Source organism: Cebus imitator, unplaced genomic scaffold (assembly GCF_001604975.1).
Source record: "Cebus imitator isolate Cc_AM_T3 unplaced genomic scaffold, Cebus_imitator-1.0 Scaffold433, whole genome shotgun sequence".
Taxonomy (NCBI): Eukaryota; Metazoa; Chordata; class Mammalia; order Primates; family Cebidae; genus Cebus; species Cebus imitator.
In genome coordinates this window covers 385507-399139 of record NW_016107748.1, presented here as the reverse complement: position 1 = coordinate 399139, position 13633 = coordinate 385507, and the positions used below count along the sequence as shown (strand labels likewise).

Below are 13633 nucleotides of genomic sequence, written 5' to 3'. Positions count from 1 at the left end.
GAGAGAGAGAGAGAGAGAGAGAAATATGTAACAGATATTTTTTCAGGCCACATCAGCCAGTGTTTTTTTCCAGAATGCAAAATAATAATAAATTTGACACTCTTTGAGAGTTATCTCAGGAAACAAAGCTTCCAAATTATTGTCAAACGTATTTCTTGGTTTTAGATGCTAGATATTCCTGTGCCACAATCCTCCATCTAAGGGAGAATTTTCATATAGCCTTCTTCACTTTTGATGTTTTTTCTCACTCATTGCCAGTGTCATTGTGTGTGTGTGTGTGTGTGTGTGTTCCAGGCCCTCTAGAGGGCCATGTTTCCCTGAGAGTCTTCTTTTCTATCTCTTCGTGTCATAAAACCCTCCAAGGGTCCAGGATCCAGGATAAAGCTCATTCTACCACAGTCTTAGCAGACCGAATATCCAGTTCTATGTTCTTTGTCTCTGAGCAGAAGGACTGGTGGCACCCTGAGAGCCATCCCTGTACTGCTGCTCTCTCTTGGGAATTGCTCTTTTTCTCTTATATTTCTTGACCAGTTACTTGAACTATCTTTTGTTTTGAACTATCTAATTCAATTTGCCTTATTTCTTTTCTTCTGAAGTTTTGGTGCATATACACAACTGTTGAATTGGGATGGAAAGAGGAACGTGACATTGTTAAGTGATTATGGACAAAAAGAATTCATGAATAAAACAAATGTGGAGTTCTGTCGTTTTCCCTTCATTAGCAATAATGTTAATAGTGCATCTTTGAAACATCAATACTATAAATTTGGCTCAAGCCGAGGAGTTAGCCTTGATTCTTCTTTTTCCTTTGTTCCTCATAGCTAGGGCAGCCGTATGATTTATTGTTCAAACTGGGACACTGTTGAGAATAAAAGAGATACTAACCATACAGGGCACTGGGATGACAGGCAGAAATCAGTGCTGCCCCAGGCAAACAGGGAATGTATGATTACCCTATTTATAATGAAAACAGCAAGATGTGTTAGCATTACCTTCAAAGCATATGTTGAATGCATCCATTTGTCTCTGTCATGACTGCTATCATCTATTCCAAGCCACCACCATCCCTACTGTTAGAACAACTCCTAATGGATCTGTTTCAATTCTTGCCCTCCTATGATTCATTTCCTACACGGTGGCCAAAATGATCTTTTACAAACAAATTAGATCATGTAATTCTCTTGCTCAAAAATCCTCCAAGGTTTTACATTATCTTTAGAAGAAAATCTAGGCTCCTTCCCTGGCCTACGATACCTTATATATCCCTTGTAGGTAATCCTTTATGAACATTCCCAGGATTCACTCTGGTGAGCTTTTTTTCTACTCCTTCTACATGCAAAGCTCATCTCTGCTTCAGGGACTTTGCATTTGCTAAACTCTCTGCTTCAAATGCTTGTCCCCCAGGTCTCACCTTTCTGATTCTTTCTTGTCAATCAGACCACAGACAAATGTCATGTCCACTGAGTACTTTCGTTCAAATGTAGTTTCAGGGCTTCTTCCAGTCACTCCCAGTAATACAATGTTTCTTTGTAGCTCTTCTTACTACCTAAAATTATCCTTGTATACTTTGTTTTTATTGTGGTAAAGTGTACATAATCTGAAATTTACCATTTTAACCATTTGAAGTGTACAGTTTGATAGTATTAAGTACATCAAATACTTAATATGATGTGATGGTTACACAACCATCACAACCATCCATCTCCATGACTTTTTTTATCTTCCCAGTCCCATTACTCTATACTTACAAAGCACTAATTTCCCATTCCTCTCTTTCTCCCAATCCCTGGCAACCACCATTTTACTTACTGTCTCTATGAACAAATTTGATTACTCTAAGTACCTCTTATAAATGGACTTATACAGTATTTGTCATTTTCTAACTGCCTTATTTTACTTAGCCTAAAATCCTCGAGGTTAATCCATATTGTAGCATGTGTCAGAATTGTTTTCTTTTTTATGTCGGAATAATATGCCATCTTATGTATATGCCACATTTTATTTATCCACTTTTCTGTCAGTGGACACTTGGGTAGCTTTTACATTTTGGTTATTGTGAATAGTGTTGCTGTGAATACAGGCATACGGATATCTGTTTGAGTCCTTGCTCTCAGCTCTTTGGGTGTATACCCAGAAGTGAAGTTGCTGGATCACATAGTAATTCTCTGTTTAATACTGTTTTCCATAGTAGTAATACCATTTTGCATTCCCACCAGCAATGAGCAGGATTTTAATTTCTCTACATCCTCACTAACACTATTCCCCACTCCCCACCCCTTTTTGAGCAATAGCCATCCTTTGTATATATGAAGTGGTATCTTATTGTGGTTTTGATTTGCATTTCCCTAATGATTAGTGATGTTAAGCATCTTTTTATATTCTTATTGCCCATTTGTATATATTTTTTGAAGAAATCTCTATTCAAGTCCTTTGCTCATTTTTAAATTGGATAATTTGTTTGTTGTTGCTCAATTGTAGGAGTTCTTTTTATATACTGGATATTATTCCCTTATCAGGTATATGATTGGCAAATATTTTGTCCCATTTTATGGGTTGTCTTTTCACTCTGCTGATACTGTTCTTTGACACACAAAAGTTTTTAACTTTGAGGAAATCCAAATTACCTAATTTTTTTCTTCTGTTGCTTTTGCTTTTGATATCATAGATAAACAATCTTGCCAAATTCAATGTCATGAAGCTTTTTCTTTTTTTTTTAATTATAAAAGTTCTGGGGTACATGTGCAGATCTTGCATGATTGTTACATAGGTATACGCATGCCATGGTGGTTTGCTGCATCCATTCCCCCTTCACCTACGTTAAGTATTTCTCCTAATGTTATCCTTCCCCAACCTTTCCACTCCATGCTATCACTCTCCTAGCCCCCCACCACATAAAAGACCCCAGTGTGAGATGTTCCTCTCCCTGTGTCCATGTGTTCTTATTGTTCAACACCCACTTATGAGAATGATGGTTTCTAGATTCATCTGTGTTCCTGCAAAGGACAGGAACTCATCTTTTTTATGGCTGCATAGTATTCCATGGCGTATATGTGCTGCATTTTCTTTATCCAGTCTATCCTTGATGGGCATTTGGGTTGGTTCCAAGTCTTTGCTATTGTAAACAGTGCTGCAATGAATATACATGTGTATGTGTCTTTATAATAGAATGATTTATAACCCTTTGGGTATATACCCAGTAATGGGATTGCTGGGTCAAATGGTATTTCTATTTCTAGATCCTTGAGGAATCACCATCCTGTCTTCCACAATGGTTGCACTAATTTACACTATCACAAACAGTGTAAAAGCCTTCCTATTTCTCCATATCCTCTCTAGCATCTGTTGTCTTGAGATTTTTTTAACGATTGCCATTCTAACTGGCATGAGATGGTATCTCAATGTGGTTTTGATTTGCATTTGTCCAATGACCAGTGATGATGGGCATTTTTTCATATGTTTGTTGGCTGCACATATGTCTTCTTTTGAAAAATGCCTGTTCATATCCTTCACCCACTTTTTGATGGGGTTATTTGTTTTTTTCTTGTAAATTTTAGTTATTTGTAGATTCTGGATGTTAGCCATTTGTCAGATGGATAGCTTGCAAAAATTTTTTCCCATTCTCTTGGTTGTGGGTTCACTCTAATGATTGTTTCTTTTGCTGTGCAGAAGCTCTTAAGGTTTATTAGATCCCATTTGTCAATTTTGGCTTTTGTTGCCATTGCTTTTGGTGTTTTAGTTGTGAAGTCCTTGCCTATATCTATGTCTAATAGTACTGCCTAGGTTTTCTTCTAGGGTTTTTATGGTGTTAGGTCATATGTTTAAATCTTTAATCCATCTGGAGTTAATTTTTGTATAAGGAATGGGTCCAGTTTTGGCTTTTGCACATGGTTAGCCAGTTTTCCCAACACTATTTATTAAACAGGGAATCCTTTTCCCATTGTTTATTTTTATCAGGTTTGTCAAAGATCAGATGGTTGTAGGTGTGTGGCATTACTTCCAAGGCCTCTGTTCTGTTCCATTGACCTATATCTCTGTTTTGGTACCAGTACCATGCTGTTTTGATTACTGTAGCCTTATAGTATCGTTTGAAATCAGGTAGTGTGATGCTTCCAGCTTTGTTCTTTTTGCTTAGGATTATCTTGGCTATGCGGGCTCTTTTTTGTTTCCATATGAAGTTTAAGATGGTTGTTTTCCAGTTCTGTGAAGAAGGTCAATGATAGCTTGATGGGGATAGCATTGAATCTGTAAATTACTTTGGGCAGTATAGCCATTGTCACAATATTGATTTTTCCTAACCATGAGCATGGAATGTTTTTCCATCTGTTTGAGTCCTCTCTTATTTCCTTGAGCAGTGGTTTGTAGTTCTCCTTGAAGAAGTCCTTCATGCCCTTGGTTAGTTGCATTCCTAGGTATTTTATTCTCTTTGTAGCAATTGTGAAATGGGAGTTCACTCATGATTTGGCTCTCTGTTTGTTTGCTGTTGTTGTATAGGGATGCTTGTGATTTTTGCAGATTGATTTTGTATCCTGAGACTTTGCTGAAGTTGCTTATCTTAAGGAGATTTTGGCCTGAGATGATGGGGTCTTCTAAATATACAATAATGTCCTATGCAAATATAGACAATTTGACTTCGTCTTTTCCTAATTGAGTACCCTTTCTTTCTTTTTCTTGCCTGATTGCTCTGGCTAGAAATCCAATACTATGTTGAATAGGAATGGTGAGAGAGGGCACACTTGTCTAGTGCCAGTTTTCAAAGTGAATGTTTCCAGTTTTTGCCCATTCAGTATGATATTGGCTGTGGGTTTGCCATAGCTAGCTTTTATTATTTTGAGATACCTTCCATCAATACCTAGTTTATTGAGTTTTTAGCATAAAGGGCTGTTGAATTTTGTAGAAGGACTTCTCTGCATCTATCAAGATAATCATGTGGTTTTTGTCATTGGTTCTGTTTATGTGATGGATTACATTTATAGATTTGCATATGTTGAACTAGCCCTGCATCCCTGGGATAAAGCCTACTTGATCATGATAGATAAGCTTTTTGATGTGCTGTTGCATTCAGTTTGCCAGTATTTTATTGAGGATTTTTGCATTGATGTTCATCATGGATATTGGCCTGAAATTTTCTTTTTTAGTTATGTCTCTGGCAAGTTTTGGTATCAGGATGATGTTGGTCTCATAAAATGAGTTAGGGAGTATTCCCACTTTTTGTATTGTTTGGAATAGTTTCAGAAGGAATGGTACCAGCTCCTCTTTGTACATCTGGTAGCATTTAGCTGTGAACCCATCAGGACCTGGACTTTTTTTGGTTGGTAGGCTATTAATTGCTGCCTCAACTTCAGACCTTGTTATTAGTCTATTCATGGATTCAACTTCTTCCTGGTTTAGTCTTGGGAGGGTGTAAGTGTCCAGGAATTTATATATTTCTTCTAGATTTACTGGTTAATGTGCATAGTGTTGTTTGTAATTATCTCTGACGGTAGTTTGTATTTCTGTGGAATCAGTAGTGATATCCCCTTATCATTTTTTTATTGCATTTATTTGATTCTTCTGTCTTTTTTATTAGTCTGACTAGCAGTCTATCTATTTTTTGATCTTTTCAAAAAACCAGCTCCTTGATTTATTGATTTTTTTGAAGGGTTTTTTTTTGTGTGTGTGTCTATCTCCTTCAGTTCTGCTCTGATCTTAGTTATTTTTTGCCTCTTGCTAGCTTTTGAATTTGTTTAATCTTGCTCCTCTAGTCCTTTTAATTGTGACGATAGGGTGTCAGTTTTAGATCTTTTCCTGTTTCTCATGTGGGCATTTAGTGCTAGACATTTCCCTCTAGACACTGCCTTAAGTGTGTTCTGGAGATTCTGGTACGTCTGTCTTCATTCTCATTGGTTTCGAAGAACATCTTTATTTCTGCCTTCATTTCATTATTTATCCAGGAGTCATTCAGGAGCAGGATTGTTCAGTTTCTATGTAGTTGTGTGGTTTTGCATGAATTTCTTAGTCCTGTGTTCTAATTTGATTGCACTATGGTCTGAGAGATTGTTATGATTTCCATTCTTTTGCATTTGCTGAGGAGTGATTTACTTCAAATTATGTGGTCAATTTTAGAGTAGGTGTGATGTGGTGCTGAGAAGAATGTATTTTCCTTGGATTTGGGTGGAGAGTTCTGTAGATGTCTGTTAGGTCCACTTGGTTCAGGTCTGAGTTCAAGTCCTGGATATCCTTGTTGATTTTCTGTCTCGTTGATCTGTCTAATATTGACAGTAGAGTGTTAAGGTCTCCCACTATTATTGTGCGGGAGTCTAAGTCTCTTTGTAAGTTATTAAGAACTTGCTTTATGTATCTGGGTGTTCCTGTATTGGGTGCGTATATATTTAGGATCGCTAGCTCTTCTTGATGCATTGATCCCTTTACCATTATGTGATGCCCTTCTTTGTCTCTTTTGATCTTTGTTGTTTAAAGTCCATTTTATCAGAGACTAGGATTGCAACTCCTGCCTTTTTTTGCTCTCTGGTTGCTTGGTAAATTGTCCTCCATCCCTTTATTTTGAGTCTATGTGTATCTTTGCATGTGAGATGGGTCTCTCTCTCTCATCAGCACACTGATGAGTCTTGACTTTTTATCCAATATTCCAGTCTGTGTTTTTTGATTGGGATATTTAGCTCATTTACATTTAAGATTAATATTGTTATGAGTGAATTTGATCCTGCCATTCTGATACTAGCTGGTTGTTTTGCCCATTAGTTGATGCAGTTTCTTCATTGTGTTGATGGTCTTTACCATTTGGTACATTTTTGCAGTGGCTGGTACTGGTTATTCCTTTCCATATTTAGTGCTTCTTTCAGGAGCTCTTGTAAGGTAGGCCTGTAAGGTGGTGATGAAATCTCTCAGCAATTGCTTGTCCGCAAAGCATTTCAGTTTTCTTTCACTTACAAAGCTTAGTTTGGCTGGATGTGAAATTCTGGGTTGAAAGTTCTTTTGTTTAAGGATGTTGAATATTGGCCCCCACTGTCTTCTGGCATGTAGGGTTTCTGCCGAGAGATCTGCTGTAAGTCTGATGGGCTTCTCTTTGTGGGTAATCTGACCTTTCTGTTTGGCTGCTGTTAGCATTTTTTCCTTCATTTCAACCCTGGTGAATCTGATGATCATGTGCCTTGGGGTTGCTCTTCTTGAGGAATATCTTTGTGGTGTTCTCTGTCTTTCCTAGATTTGAATGTTGGCCTGCCTTGCTGGGGTGGGGAAGTTCTCCTGGAGAATATCCTGAAGAGTGGTTTCCAGCGTGGATTCATTCTCCCTGTCACATTCAGGTACACCAATCAAATGTAGATTAGGTCTTTTCACATAATCCCATATTTCCTGGATGTTTTGTTAATTTCTTTTCACTCTTTTTTCTTTTTCTAATCTTGCCTTCTCATTTTATTTCATTGAGTTGATCTTCAGTCTCTGATATCCTTTCTTCTGCTTGATTGATTCAGCTATTGAAACTTGTGTATGCTTCGTGAAGTTCTCGTGCTGTGTTTTTCAGCTCCATCAAGTCATTTATGTTCTACTCTAAGCCAGTTATTCTAGTTAGCATTTCATCTAACCCTTTTTTCAAAGTTCTTAGTTTCTTTGCCTTGGGTTAGAAGATGTTCCTTTAGCTCAGAGAAGTTTGTGATTACCCACCTTCTGAAGCATGCTTCTGTCAATTCGTCAAACTCATTCTCCATCCAATTTTGTTTCCTTGCTGATGAGTAGTTATGATCCCTTGGAGGAGGAGAGGCCTTCAGGGTTTTGGTGTTTTCATCCTTTATGCCCTGGTTACTTCCCATTTTCATGGATTTATCTACCTTTGGTCTTTGAAGTTTGGACTTCCAGATAGGGTCTCTGAGTGGGTGTCCTTTTTGTTGATGTTGAGGCTATTTCTTTCTTTTTTTTAGTTTTCCTTCTAACAGTCAGACCCCTCTGCTGCAGGACTGCTGGAGGTCCACTCCAGACCCTGCTTGCCTGGGAATCACCTGCAGGGGTTGCAGAACAGCAGGGATTGCTGCCTGTTCCTTCCTCTGGTAGCTTTATTCTATAAGGGTACCCACCAGATGTCAGCCAGAGCTCTCCTGTGTCAGATGACTCTTTGGATATACAGGAATCAGGGAGCCACTTGAGGAGGCAGTCTGTCCCTTGTCAGAGCTCAAGTTCTGTGCTGTTAGCTCCGTTGCTCCCTCAGAGCTGTTGCACAGGGACGTTTAAGTCTGCTGCAGTGGGACTCAAAACTGCTCCTTTTCTTTGTTTTTAAAATTTATTTTATTGCATTTTAGGTTTTGGGGTACATGTGAAGAACATGCAAGATTGTTGCATATGTACACACGTGGCAGTGTGATTTGCTACCTTCCTCCCCATCACCTATATCTGGCATTTCTCCCCATGCTAACTCTCCCCAACTCCCCACCCGCACTGACCCTCCCCTATTTCCCCCCAACAGACCCAAGTGTGTAGTGCTCCCCTCCCTGTGTCCATGTATTCTCATTGTTCAACACCCGCCTATGAGAGAAATGCAAATCAAAACTACATTGAGATACCATCTCACGCCAGTTAGAAATGCGATCATTAAAAAATCTAGAGACAACAGATGCTGGAGAGGATGTGGAGAAAGAGGAACACTTTTACACTGTTGGTGGGAGTGTAAATTAGTTCAACCATTGTGGAAGACAGTGTAGCGATTCCTCAAGGACCTAGAAATAGAAATACCATTTGACCCAGCAATCCCATTACTGGGTATATATCCAAAGGATTATAAAACTGCTCCTTTCATAGGTGCTCTGTCTCGGGAAGGTGTGGCTTTATTTATAAGTCCCTGACAGGCTGCTGCCTTTTTTCAGAGGTGCTTTGCCCAGCAAGGAGGAATTCTAGTCACAGTTTGCCTGCAGAGGTGTTGTTGAGCTGCTGCGGGCTACCCCACAGCTGCTGTGTAAACTTCTTTGTGCTTTTATTTACACAGGTAAGGTAGGCGAACCCCCCTCCCCCAACAGGATTTGACTGTCCATGATTGAGCTCAAACTGCAGTGCTGGCTGGGAAAATCCCAAACCAGTGGCATTCAGTTTATGCTCTCACTGTGGGTGGGACCCACAGAGCCAGATCACCCCGCCTTCAGCCCCCTTGACCTCAGGTGTATACGTGACTCTGTCTCCCAGGCGCTCAAGGCACCAGTCAAAAGGGCTGTTCGGATTTGTGCTGGGAACTCACGGTGCTGGCTGAATTGGCCAACCAGATTTGCCCTGGAAACCCAGGGCGACTGTCAGCACGCGGGGATCTGCTGGTCTGTGCACTGCAAAGACAGCACAAGTGCAGCATCCAAACCGGAGCTCCGGAGTGGTCGGACATCCTCAATGGCCTCCGTTGGGTAGGAGGGAGTGCCCTCTGGCCTATTGCACTTCCCAGGTGAGGCAGTGCCCCACTTGCCTTGGTTTACCCTCCTTGGGCTACACCCACTGTCCAACCAGTCCCATTGAGATGAACCTGATACCTCAGTTGGAAATGTGGCCATCACTCTCCTTCTGCATCACTCTCCCTGGGAACTTTGCTCTGGAGCTGTTTGGCCATCTTGGTGGAAGTCCCCTAAAATGCTGGGTGTTCAGCAACCATCTCATGTCTCTTCACATTCCATGGTTCTTTTCCTTGCTTCAGACAAGTGATCAAGTCTGGGTAAGAGGCAGCAATACCCAGGAAGACCAAGTTTCTATAGTTCATTAACATCACATTCCTATATAAATTCTACTGTGCAGTGTCCAGGCATTGCCACTCCTCTAGACAGAATTCTATGGCTACATCCCTAAATGTCAACACTCCCATTTCTAGGCTTCAAGGATGTCCTGGTGTCTTAGCCATGGATCTCCAGTACCAGTAGGTCACAGGGCCACAGAGACTGGGCTTCTATGAGAAAAGCTCTGGGTCTCAGTGAAGATGAGACCCAGAACTCTGGCTGCAGCAAGAGACAAAGCCTCTCCCCACCTTTTTTGTGACTGCGTTTCACTGTGTCAACCAGGCTGGAGTGCAGTGATGCACTGGCATGAGCTTGCCTCATTGCAACCTCCATCTCCTGAATTCAGGAGATTCTCATGCCTCAGCCACCAGAGTAGCTGGAATTACAGGTGGGCACCACCATCCTTGGCTATTTTTTTTTGTATTTTTAGTAGACAGCATATATTGGCCTTGAACTCCTGGCCTTAAATGATTCACCTGCCTCAGTCTCCCAAAGTTCTGTGATTACAGGCATGAGCAACCGTGCCCCACCTTTTTCCTTGTTTTCTTTTAAGAGTCTGTATTAGTCCATTCTCATACTGCTATGAAGAACCACCTTAGACAGGGTAATTTGTAAAGAAAAGAGCTTTAATTGGCTCTTGGTTCTGCAGGCTGTATATACTTCTGCTTCTAGGGAAGCCTCAGGAAACTTACAATCATGGCAGAAGGAGAAGAAAAAGCAAGCACTTTCTTCTATTGGTGGCAGCAGAGATAGAGAAAGAAAGAGTGAGCAGGGAAATGCCACACTCTTTTAAACAATCAGATCTCATGAGAACTCACTCTTTATCACAAGAATAGCATGGGAAAAATCTGCCCCCATTATCCAATCACCTCCATCACATCCCCCCCCCAACACTGGAAATTACAATTCATCATGAGTTTAGGATGAGGACACAGAGCCAAACCATATCAAAGTCTTACAGTTTTAGCTTCTACATTAAGGCCTTTGATCCATTTTGATTTAATTTTTATATTAGGTATATGGTACCTATTCTACTTTTTGATTTCTGTAATTCCAATGAAATATTTGCTCAAGGAGATCATGGATCATGCCTGTCTTACACCACATTCCATCTCCAATCCTTAAATCAGGGATTCACACACAGCAAAATGTGGAATGAATGAGTAAAGACATTTAAATGGGATATTTAAGGCAAATACATGTTTACTTCTTAGAATCATAGAATCTTGTGCATGAGAATTCATGAGAATTAATTAATTTTAAATTTATATTGGTTACCTCTAGGCCAATTTTCTTCTGCTACTTTTGCTTCTTTTGTAAACATGTGGCCTACAAGTTATACTGTTAGAAACATTGTTAATTAGATTTATCTCAGTCTGCTAAGCCTGGGATAAAGCATAACATAATAACATAACAAACATAAAACATAACATAACATAACATAACATAACATAACATAACATAACATAAAACACTGAAAACACTTCTTTCATCTGAAGAAAAAATAAGGACAATGAGCTTTAGAATAGATGCACTTTTCATTTTCTTTGTTTTATGTCAGATGTCTTCTCCCTGTGACTTTGGCTACTTTCTGTACTTAATCTGAAGAAATCCAGTCCTTTTTATGATTATTAACATAAAGCAACAAAGTAAAACTAATTGCTAGATGACAGGGATGCTACCACGGCAGGATCATCAATTTATCTCTCTTCTGGGGATGCTTGAGAATAGATGATGGAAGGCGCTTGGTTATCATCACTTGTTGATGGATTAGCAGGAATAGTGTTCTTCAGGAAGATATCAAGTTTGGCTGCATAGTGTATTTCTTCTTTTCATCAGGATCCGAAAATACTGTTGTTTACCTCCATGCATGACTGACTGGGTGCTGCAGTTTGTTGATGTTATCCAGAATTGGAAGAAAGAGTATCTTGCTACATATCACTAGCCTGAAAAAAGATCAAAATTCAAAACCTGAAGTATAATTCTGCAGAATGCATATCACTCTCAAAAAATTTTTAAGTCTAAAAATTGAAAGCCTCACTACTGTAAGTTCGGGATCTGTATTTGTCTGATTACTACTTCTTTATCCAGTCTTTACCTCTAAGCCTGAGTGTTTTTTGTTGTCCAAGAATGAGGTCTGATAATTGGGAAGGAAAAAATCAACAGAAAAAAATGAGCCCCTGGAGGAAATTTGCTTTTGACGATGCTCTTTTTCCCTCCTTTTGGGGAGCAAAATTTCCTTTCTCATCAAAATGATTTTGGACTCACGTCTAAACACTGTTTTGGCAAACATTTTTGACTCTGCATTAGTAAATCTGCCAAGAGACGCTCCCCTCCTTCTTACAAATAAATGATTTTGCATTGCTCTGCTGAGTATCATTTACGTTACATCTCTACCTTTGTCCTGTGTTAATATAATTAGAGAAGAGCAAATGGAAAAATGCTAATGATTGTCATAATTGGACTCATCGTTTAAACAGGTATTAGATAAGTTAGTATTAAGCATATAATTGGGAAGTAGTTTTGTGCTCTCAAAAAGCTTCCCTGTAAACTTAGATTTGAAAATTGTGGGAGGAAAAGGAATGTAAAAAGGGGAGGGAAAACTGTTAGAAAAATATAGTGCTGTTGTCAGATGAGTCTGTCTCTCTTTGCATACCTATTACAGATTTTGAAGAAAGGTTGGCTTTTTTGAAAATGTACTGCGTACTCATACTCAAACCATAAATCTCTTGAATTTGAAATTCAGTTTAAAAACACGCTGAGAATACTGATGTATCTCTTCTTGTATGTGTCTTTTGAAACACACACTTAAGCACACACACAATGAGAATAAAGCATTCTCCAAATAACAGCAGTGTGGGAAGAATTCAAATTAGATAATAAAAAATAAAAAGTCACATAAATGCTAAGGCTACTAACACAATGTAAATGTTGTAGATAGGTTAATGACAGAGATAATCTGTCAAGACTACAGAACAGAAAGTCAGACACCGCATGTTCTCACTTATAGGCAGGTGTTGAACAATGAGAACACATGGACACAGGGAGGGGAGCATCACACACTGGGGTCTGTTGGGGGGGAATATAGGGGAGGGACAGTGAGGGGTGGGGAGTTGGGAAGGGATAACATGAGGAGAAATGTCAGATATAGGTGATGGGGAGGAAGGCAGCAAACCATATTGCCACATATGTACCTATGCAACAATCTTGCATGTTCTTCACATGTACCCCAAAACCTAAAACACAATTAAAAAAAAAAAGAAAAATACAAAAAAATGCCTTCAAAGTGAAAAAAAATGTGTGAGAGACATTTCTGTGTCTGAGGTTGAACCAAGTTCCTGATGGCAGAATAAAATTTTATTTGTAAATGATGTTCATGTCTTTGTAGTCAAATGACATTTGGGATTGCAACTATGAAAGTATCGTTTGGGCTCAAATAGACAAAAACCCATTCATATTTTGTTTTGCTTTGATGGTGGAGAGGAGAGAGGTTTTATTGAAGGATGGAAGCATTTCCAAAGATAAGACCTGCTGTATATGGCATATGGCCCAGAAAAATGTTTACCTGAATTTTGACTGGGGGGTGTCCAATAAGTATTCTTCTTCTTTTTGGAAACTCCCTTACTCTCTTCTGAGAAGGCTCTTTTCTAATAGCAGGAACTTATAGAAGGAAGAAATTGTCATTACCATTCAGAAACTTATATACACTGTAGCAGTGCATTTTCCAGTGAAAGAAATGATTCAGATAAGATCATATTCAAATCAGATTATACCAGATTCATATCAGACCAGATTGCTGCTTCAGTTCATAATCCTATTAATAAAACAAAAACAGCTTTTCAATCCCCAGTGCCTGGAATTTAGAAGATGCTCAGCAAATGTTTGTTGGGCAACAGGACCTA

At 39.2% G+C, this 13633-nt stretch overlaps 1 protein-coding gene across 4 annotated transcripts in view; it reads left to right on the top strand.

Moving 5' to 3' along the window:
• TAFA2 (TAFA chemokine like family member 2) overlaps positions 1-13633 on the top strand; it is a 483813-nt gene that overhangs the window by 101876 nt on the left and 368304 nt on the right. The gene's annotated exons all lie outside the window — the stretch shown is intronic.